Source organism: Prunus dulcis, chromosome 6, assembly GCF_902201215.1.
Source record: "Prunus dulcis chromosome 6, ALMONDv2, whole genome shotgun sequence".
Lineage (NCBI taxonomy): Eukaryota > Viridiplantae > Streptophyta > Magnoliopsida > Rosales > Rosaceae > Prunus > Prunus dulcis.
The window spans coordinates 17,780,157-17,789,682 of record NC_047655.1 but is presented as its reverse complement, the minus strand read 5'-3'; positions in this window follow the sequence as shown (position 1 = coordinate 17,789,682).

Sequence of the window (9,526 nt, the reverse complement as noted above, 5' to 3'; positions counted from 1 at the left end):
CACACTGAAAATGAAGAAAAACATGTGCATAATACATATAATATATATTTTAGATGCACACTTCTTGGGGTCTGGAGTCAGCAACCGATGCATCGATCACATGGGATCAAGTGATCTACATTCGGTTGTTTTTCTTTAAGAGTATTTCATTTTTCTCAATATGGGAGTACTTTTTTTTTTCTTTGGGTATAAGGGTTCGACCCCACAAATGGGGCCATGATTTCAAGATGAACTGAGGGTGGGTTTTTTCTCTTTTTATATAAAAAAAAATATAGGCATACTTTGTGTTATATATATATAAATTAAGAGTGGGAGGCACCACAAAAGCCGAAAAGCCCAAACAAAGCAGCCCAGGCCTACTTCTGCCCCCCTGTTCGACCTCTCCGAGGTTTAAGAATGCAGAAGAGTAAAGAATCTCTAGGTAGAAAGCCCGAGTTGTTTTCTTGCCCCGACTATGAGTAGTGACAACCTAGTCAGCAGACCTAATTTAAGTAATATGCTCGGTTATAAGTAGTTTGAAAATTTTTTTTCTGATGCCTAGTCAGAAGACTTAATTTAAGTAAAAGTATTTGAAGAATTCCTCAATAAAAAGGAATTATATATATATATATATATATTATACATGAAGTTAAATTTATAATAAATTTTTTTTTGAAAGCTACAACATTAAATTATTATAGCTTCGTGTACATTTAATGAGGGCAAGACATTGTGTTTGTTCGTTCAATGAAAATTATACTCCTCTTAATAGAGCCACGAGGTATTGCATTGCGTTTTTTTCTTTTCTAAATAGTCATTTTCAAAAGAAATTGATTTTATTTTATATGAAAACTTAAAACCAAGCAATCTATCATTCGACAATATTTGTTTAAGGATTTTATTTAAATGTGTAATGGATTCAGATTTATCAAAACTTATGCAGAAGATTTTTAATTGATTGACTTTTGCACTATTAAAATATTATTATTATTATTATTATTATTATTAATTTTTATAAACTCTACGGACTTGGGCTCATGTTGAGTTGCACATACTTTTTTTTGGGATACAAGCCTCTTGAAGAGTTACACAAACTTAATTAAATGATAGACTTTTGAAGGATTTGACGGACTGTTTCCGTTAATTTTATACTCATTATAGTTCGTAAAGATTGAAGTTGCAAAGCAACATCTAAATGCACTACAGAGTCTTAATGTTGGTCACTTAAAGAAAAACCTCTAAACAACTTTAGCCGTACTCTGGTTCTCTTTCTCCTTGTCGACAATCAACCGCAAGGAAGCTAAGGGGGGAGGTGGCCACTGCCCCTCCTCCCCACCGCCCATCTTCCCCTTCCTTTCCTCATCTACCCTTCTTTTTCTCCCATCTTTTCCCTTCCTCTTATCCCCTCTTCTCATTCCCTTTCCCTCCCCAGATAGTCTAGATCTGTTTGGATCTAGGTCTGTTTTTTCTGTTTGTTTTGTTTGATTGTTTTTGCAATGTTCTAAGGGGTTGGTGTTGTCTTTGTCTTGACGGCGGTGACAGTTATGACGCTGGATTGTGTCTCTCTTCGGGAGAGTTGTGATACCTGGTGGCTGATATTCTGTCTTTGTTTCAATGGCGGCGGAAACAGCGATGCTAGTGGTAGTTGTTTGGGATGTGGTGCTCTTCTCTACTCTGCGAGGACCAAAGAACTATACTTGGTCATAGGAGGTTTTCTTTGTCCGGTTTTGAGTTAAAGTGAAGTGCTTCTCAGGGGTCCGTTTATTGTTGTTTATATGGTAACACTGGATTGTGTCTCTCTTCAGGAGAGTTGTGATACTTGGTGGCTAATGTTTGTCTCTATTTTAACGACTGCGGCAGCAGCAGCATTAGTGGTAGTTGTTGGGATGTGGTGCTCTTCTCTACTCTGCGTCGTTTTCTTTATCCGATTCTGAATTGAAATGGAGTGCTTTTCCGGGGTCCTTTTACTGTTGTTTATGTGTTCCTCCTGCATGTTCTCTCTTGGTTTCTGATATGGTATGCCTTACAGTCTGTGTGGGTGTCAAAGGACTATGATTTTTCTCATAGAAGGCTTCTTTTGAGAGTTAGGATGTTCTGTTGTCCTCTCGTGTGGGTGTACTATGTTGGAACTACTTGTCGAGTTAAAGGATGTAATTGCCTCAAAAAATAGTTCACGAACCCAATTGCAACTGCAAGCAAAGTTCAGGGACGTCTACAGTTAAAAACCTAAAACAATTACTTTTGCAGCTCAAAAGGATGCTTTTACCCCTCATTTTGAAGGACAAATTGACAGACTTGGATGACATGACCCAATTGAAAAAAACTTGTGAAGTTAAAGAATGTAATTGCCTAAAAAAAAAGTTCACAGACCCAATTGCAACGGGGGGTACAGTTCAGGGACTTCTACAGTTAAAAACCCTTCAACTCAAATAAGATTGAGACTTTTTTTTTTTTGGGTGCCAGAATCGAGTTTCATTAAATAGAAGGATAAAGCCAAATTACATCAAATGAACTCAAATAATTGAGTTCACACCAAATGCAATACAAATAGACATAGAACCCATTACAATAATAAAACTAATAAAACTAATAAAATACATAAAGCACACATAAAAGCATTAAGCCCACATAAAGATAAAGAGCCCACATAATAGCTAAAAGCTCATAAACGGCAAAAGCCCACAAAACACAACAGCACTAGGAAAAAATTCAAGTGACCTCACAGATTTCTTTGTTTGAAATTTCTCAAACTAAACAACCCCTATTTATAGATGAATAGGAGAATATTATTTTAGTTTTTAGTGCTCTAGGTGTAGCCACATCAACTGAGGTTACTCAGCTGTATAGGTTGTTCACAGAACAACCTAAAATCATCCCAAAATGCCACCTTCAGTTACCTGAATTCTTAGCTACTCCACCTCCTCAAAATAGACCTCCACCTAGCTTTCCTCATCAATCACTAACTTGGAGTGCTCACAAAGCGTTCTTGTAGCAAGAAAATAAAAAATATAAGAACTAAAGGAAAATGTTAGGACAAAAGAATAATTTGAATGCAAAACTCTGCCCGATGGTGTGGTGATGGACAATTTATTAGGCTGGGCTTTTTACATATAAATGGGCTTTCAAAAATATAAGTTTATAAATGTATGGTTTAGAGGTTTCAAAATCTCGCAACCATAAAAGAAAAATTAGTAGAAACATGGATGCTCACTGTGACTGGTTTAGATGACTAGAGCCACATCTGAATCTGCAAACATATCTTTTTTGGAAGTAGGTCTTTACAGGAACACCTCTGGAGCAGAGAGAGTGGGGTGTGGTAGAGCTGGTGTAGCTTGTCTTCTCATCCTCAGTCTTTTATGTTGGATATGAAGTTGTATAAGAATGGCTATAGTAGGATGAAAGACAACCCCAAACACACTCAAGAATGTGATAAGGATACTCAAGAATATCAAAATGATATTGCTGCATATTATAGTCTTTAGAAGGTTTTCACTTTGTGAAATATGAGAAAAGTTATGATAGCAATTAGCAATAGGATTGAATGTAAGTGAGTTTTGCAGAGAATTCTTCTCTATTTATAGAGGTATATGTGTCCTTTCTGAATTGGTGTAACTCTTAATTCAGAAACTATTTTTCTCTTGGATTGCACCTCTTAAAGGTACCACTTTAATGAGAACACATTTCTTCATGTAAGAATGTATCTTTATATTTGAATTGTGTATATGAAGTGTTTCTAACGTTCATATATCTAATTCAAACACTTAGGCTCCAAGAGACACATCTAAACACTCAAAATGCACTTCAAAATCACACCCCAGACACGCAACGATCAGTCATTTTTTCTTCGCGCCAATCACACCCCAGATCGGTTGTTTAATATAGAGATGATGTTTGTACAAATATGCCAAAAACAACCGATCGTTGTCCAAAGCTACCAGTCGCTTTTCACAACTTCTTAATAATTTGAGAAATCATCAACAGTCTACTTCTTGTTCATCGTAGTCTTGATCGTGTTCTTTGTTTCGAGTTGGAGCAACTGGTGATCTCCTTTTGGACTCAAAATTTTGTGTCTTGTATCTGTTGGTTGCTGCTTATCTGAAGCTGATCTATTCTTTCTGCATAAAATGCTTTTTTTTTTAAAAATTGTTGTATTAAATTACATAATTGTTTGGGCCAAAAGCAACCACACGCCAGCCCACTTCTCACAAAAACCCACAAAACAGAAGAAACAGAGGATTGAGTTTTGATTTGAAAATAAAAACCCCAAAACCAAATCAAAAAAGGGCCCATGTCTTTTACAAAGTGGCAGAGTCGTAAAAACGTCGAGATTAAGTGGCAATCAACCATTGACGCAGATCAATAAAACAAATCAAAAGAAAAATTGGATTGGGCCCAACTTCTAATCTCAAATCCTGGAGTGCAAAATCAAAAGACCTTTTTTTGGAAAACCTATGTTCAGAATTCACGTGACTACCTAACTTAGAAAAGTCAACAAATTCAACTATCATGGAGGAAGTGCTTGGAAATTAAATGAACCCAGGTCATTTGCAAAATTTTCTCTGCAACTCTGAAGCTAAAAGATCAAAATCCTTTTTTATATTCAGAAGAAAAATCTGCTCCAAAGAAAGGCACTATTTTCAAGAGATAAGCAGATCACATTTGGGAAATAAGCAGGAAAACAGGGAAGTGATTGCCTTAGGGACTGACTAGTGAGAGCTTATCTGCCAGAATTGATAGAACCCCTCTTTCTTTACATTAAAAAAAATGAAAGATCTTTTGAGAAATTTGCCGCCCATTGTTAAAACAAAGAAGCCCTATTCCAAAAACATTTCTTATAAATATAAAGAGAGGGTGAACAGAGCACACACACACACAAAAAATTCAACAATCAATCAAACAATCAGAAATCAACCAAAGGCAAAAAACTCAAAATGATCACTTGATCACTGAGAACCTTCAAACAACCTGGAGCAACTAAAGGATCATTTGAGCCACAAAAGAAGCCAGCTATAGATAAGAACTTCCAAAGTTTAGACTTAGAGAAATAAGTCATTCAAAACGAGACTTCTCTCGTTACAAATTTGGTTCAGCAAAAGCCAAGGCAAGTAGAGTTTGAGTTTTCACAAATATGAAAACCTTAACAAATTTTACAGTGTAGTTCCAGTTTATTAAGTCCTCAAGTCCAGTCACTTCTGCCCCTTCAGACTAAAGAAGCCACAGTTCTACCCGCTCAAAAGCCTCCCAAGGCTTGAAGTAGATTAAAGCTCTGCCAAAATTGAACTTTGGTATCGATTTACAGCTAAAGCTAAGCAATTGAAGTTGTTAACAGCTCAGTCCAGCTTAAATGTACTCGGTCCAGCCTGGATCAGAAGTTTCTACCCAGGCAGAAATGGGATTCTAGTCGTCTTTTTTTGTCTTTCTGGAGTTGATTTTCCCCTTTTTAATTATGTAGAAGGCAGTTCTGCCTAAAACAGGTCCACTTTATTATCATCTATTTTGTCAGAACTACCAATTTTATACTGTGATAAATTATGAAGTCCTCACCAGTCTGAGGCAAGAAAAGAACTTACTTGGGAGATATTCCTCACCCAAATTCACAATCGCTTATTTAGAAATCAGTAACTTGGGGTGCAAGTTATTTGTTTAAAAGAAGTCTGCTAGAATTTTTCATTGTTAGCAGTGGTACGCTCGCACACCAAAGAAAGTTGGCTTGTTGACCAGTCAATGGTTTTTAAGGCAATGAGGAACTTTGCCTTTCCATCACAGGAGTAAAAACAAAACGGGTGAATAATAATGTAGTTGCTATATCAATATCATCAAAATGACACTACTTAATGGAGATAAATTAAGGGTTATTTATGGATATGCCCCTGTGCTTTCAAAATAGTCTCAGATTACCACATGTTTTTTGAAATGTCTCAATATACCACCTATACTTTCAATAAGTGTCTCACGTTAGCTATTCTATCAGATTTGAGAGAAGTTCTGTTAGCTGATGTGGCCCCCACTTCTTTTCAATCTCTTAACAAGGGAGAGGAAGGGTTAGTCAGGTTGAGAAAATGGGGAATTTAGGAGAAAATGGAGAATTTGGGGAGAAGAAGGTTAGGTTGAGGGAATTTCATATTTGGGAACCTGGAGTTTCAGATTTGGGAGAAAATGAGGGATTTGGGAGAAAATGGGGAATTTGATTTGGGGATTTCATACTTGGGTGAAGAAGGATGGTTTGAATGTTGTGGGGATATCCCAAATCTGAAATCCCTATATCAAATTTCCCATTTTCTCTCAAATCTGACCCTCCAGATTCCCAAATCTGAAATTCCATCAACCTAACATTCTTCACCTAAATTCCTCATTTTCTCCCGAATTCTCCCTTTTCTCAACTTGACTAACCCTTCCTCTCCCTTGTTAAGAGATTGAAAAGAAGTAGGGGCCACATCAGCTAACGGAACTTCTCTCAAATATGATAGAATAGCTAATGTGAAACACTTATTGAAAGTATAGGTGGTATATTCAAACATTTCAAAGAAGAGGTGGTAATATGAGACTATTTTGAAAGCACAGGGGGCATATCCATAAATAAGCCATAAATTAATGTTGAGACATAGCCCCTGATGAGCACCCTTCAACTAATTTTGATCCTTTGAGTACATATTCAGCTCATTCTGCTGGATAGATTATATCGTGTTCAGTTAAATCAAATGTTCCACACGTAACGTTAACCATTCTTGTAGATTATATCCTTCTGCTCCTAACCAAATTCATCAAACACCAATGCTACTCAAAACTCATGAATTTCCCTTCGTAACCCTCCTAAGTATCCGGCAATCGTTTGCTCCTCTGGTTCTTCAAGTCCACAACGAATCATGAGTAAATCAAATTCTTCCTTGTACTCATCTACGGACTTGCTACCTTATTGAAAATTATACATCTTTGAATACCATTCTTGTAGATAGTTTTTAGGGAGAAACTTCTTCTGTAACTCCTTTTTCATGTTGTCCCTAATGTGATTCTTGCTTTCCCTAGCCTTTCCCTTAACTGCTTCCACCAAGCTGATGCAAACTTGGTCAATTTAATAGCCATAATTTTCAGCATACAATGATTTGGAACTTCTTTATAGTCAAAGACCCTTTCGACGGTGTTCAACCAATTGATAAATTCGTCGGGCTTAATACTTCCTTCAAATTCCATAATGTCTACCTTCATATTGATGTCATTGAATGTGTTATTGAACTGAATAGCATGTTCATATACAGCCTCTTCACCTGGATCTTCATGCGGAGCGCGAAAGGGGTTCTTATCGTCACCAAGACTGAGATCATCATCGTGATGATTCTGAGTTTCGAAGCGACACAATTGCCTTGTTAATTGATGCACTTGCCTTCTCAATTCCTCATTCTCGATATCACAAGGATCACGTCCTTGCTGACCATGTCGACCCCGCGTTATCAGGTCGTAGAGTGACTGAAGAAAACAAGATCCCAAGAAGGATGCTCTGATACCAATTGATGCAGTTCGACTTGAGAATTGGGATAGGATAACAAGAAGCTAAAGAAGAAGTTTGACAACAAACTCAATAAGCAACAATTTTTTTTTTTGGGTCAAGCAATAAGCAAAAGTTTTCTATTCAAACTTGGATTCCCAATGATGCTAACTTCTCTAGTCTTGGAATCTAGTGAAGGAAACATGCATATAATGCTTAGGAAATGAACTTTAGCTACAACCTATACAACAAAAACATTCTAAATGGCGGATTCATTTTATTTATACTAGTTGAGCTAAACCTTTTTCATTTTAAACCAAATATCTTAGTCTAGTCTCTTTGAACACAAATAGAAAAAGGAAAAAGGAAATAGATCTTTACCCTTGATGATCTTTTCTTAATTTCTCAAGAATGAACACCTTTGTTGGAAAGACCTTTTGTTTCTCTTGATTTTGACTCATTCACCTTAAAGCTCCAAGATTGGAGTCCTCTACCTCACCACATCAAATGCTCCTAGAGATGAAGAGAAGGCAATCAAGAAGTATGGATGTTAGTCTACTTCTTGATTGGACCAATTTTTGGTTTATGGAAGTTGAGATACAAAGACGATCCCTCATCAACCAAAGTAGGAAACCAAAAACTTTAGCTAGGTTTTCTCAAACACTTAGCTTATATAGGACAACACAAAAAGGCAAGGGGAGAGCTCCCCTTAGTTGCCGAATTTTGGGTGGGTATTAGGACTCCATTTGGTTCATGAGTTATGTCATCTTATGCCACTTATCCCTTGGGCCTAATATCTTTTTGGGTTATTTTGTCCCTTTTTCTTTTTAAAAGCCCAATCCAATATTTCTATATGTCAATATTAATTCCATAATTAATCTTTTAATTATAATTTAACTATTAAATTATAATTATAATCTTACTTAATTGACCCGGTCGAACTATTTGACTTTGGTCAATTGCTCCGATCAACATGTTGACTTTGACATTTGATTATCAACCATTGACTTGTGTCTCCTCATTTCATTTCTCCTCATTGTACCTCTAATCACATTCTTTGGGTGTGCAGATCCGTAGGTTCCCTTTAGGAAGGTAATGGGTTAACTCAACTCCTTAGAGATGATATACGAATTAAATTCCACAATTTAATTCTTCCTATTAATAAAGGTTAATTGAAAACCCTTTAGGATATCCACAAACCATGGTTGTCGCCTAACAACAAGTCACGGTTATCCGAGCTAAGTAAGACGTTGTGAAAGTACCTATTCAAATTGGAATGACCGTGCAATTGAATCCTTCTCTTATGTCAATACTCCTAATTCACATTATTAGATCATGGAATCCGATTGTCAATACCCTAATGTGAATCATTCCTTTTATATGATTATCCTAGTAAGATTTGAAGACTTCTTCTTTCAAGTCTTATTCACTACTCTACGCAGAGATTTGACCAATCATATATTGGAGTATTCTCTCTCCTTTACTAAGAGTAGAGATTCCTTGTTGTACATTTATTTGCTTCCGTGACTCTATAAAGAATCCTGATGAGCACCTTTAAGCTATGCCTAATTCAGCATGACCGTATAGTTCCCTCAAAGATTAACAACATAGCCACAAAACATCTATGATGCCTCAGGTCTAAGGATTATTTTGCACAATTGCAATTTATGAGTTCCAACTTGACATGTGAGTAAAGACTTCCATGTTGTAACTCATGTGTTGGATCGCGTTCATTGTTCTTCTACAAGCACCTACACACATATCGATGTGTCTCCACACTCAATGACTTGAGACCTTGCCATTCCCTACATATAGAGACGATACTGTGTGTACTGGTCTTTGCGGAATATTGACGCCCAATCAATATTCCTATGACTAGGAACATATTCAGGACTTAGGGATGATGAGAAGTCTCCATGTATGCAATCTCATTACATAGCTCTCATATCCACTTGTGTATTCCTTGGACTATGGTTGTTCTACATATTGAAAGATAAAATAGGATGATTTAATGTATAAAACCACATTTCTTGCCCATTGATAACATAATATGTCTTTTATCAAAGA